At 35.5% G+C, this 902-nt stretch overlaps 1 protein-coding gene across 1 annotated transcript in view; it reads right to left on the reverse strand.

The window, feature by feature from the left end:
• Positions 1-902, reverse strand: part of ttc39a (tetratricopeptide repeat domain 39A) — a 26,164-nt gene that overhangs the window by 9,333 nt on the left and 15,929 nt on the right. The gene's annotated exons all lie outside the window — the stretch shown is intronic.

Here is a 902-nt window from a genome sequence, read left to right on the forward strand (position 1 = left end):
TCATTCCAAACCTGTAAGACCTCCATTCATCTTCGGAACACAAATTAAGATATTTTTGATGAAATGTAAGAGCTCTCAGACCCTGCATAGACAGCAACGCAACTGTAATGCTCCCAGGTCCAGAAAGTAGTAAGGACATCAGTAAAACAGTGCATGTGACATCAGTGGCTCAACCTCAGTTTTGCGAAGCAACGATAATACTTTTTGAGCTCAAAGAAAACAAAAATAAAAATGTTTTCAACAATTCTTCTTTACGTCTAAAAGAAGTAAGAAGTTACGTCTTCTGCCATTTTAGAGAGTATCACAATGCATACGCACGCTTTCCCCTAAGCATAAACAACGCTGATTACGCAGATTATGGTCATGCACGCGCTTTCCCCTCGAACGTAAACAACGCTGATTACGTTGATTACGCTCTTGGGTACTCTCCAAAATGGCGGAAGACGTAACTCGGGGGAGAAGAATTGTTAAATAAATTGCTATTTTTGTTTTCTTTGCCCTCAAAAAGTATTCTCGTTGCTTCGCAAAACTGAAGTTGAGGGACTGATGTCACATGGACTGTTTTACTGATGTCCTTACTACGTTTCTGGACCTGAGAACATTACAGTTAAGTTGATGTCTATGTAGGGTCTGAGAGCTCTCACATTTAATCAAAAATATCTTAATTTGTGTTCCGAAGATGAACGAAGGTCTTACGGGTTTGGAACGACATGAGGGTGAGTAACTAATGACATAATTTTCATTTTGGGGTGAATTAACCCTTTAAGCAAAATACATTGTAAACATGAAAACTCCATTTTATTATTGTTAATTATTTTATTGTTTAAATAAAAAATATGTAATGTACATACACACACACATATATATATATATATATATATATATATATATATATATATATA

The sequence above is a fragment of the Sinocyclocheilus grahami genome, unplaced genomic scaffold (genome assembly GCF_001515645.1).
Source record: "Sinocyclocheilus grahami isolate Dianchi unplaced genomic scaffold, SAMN03320097.WGS_v1.1 scaffold16.1, whole genome shotgun sequence".
Classification (NCBI taxonomy): Eukaryota; Metazoa; Chordata; class Actinopteri; order Cypriniformes; family Cyprinidae; genus Sinocyclocheilus; species Sinocyclocheilus grahami.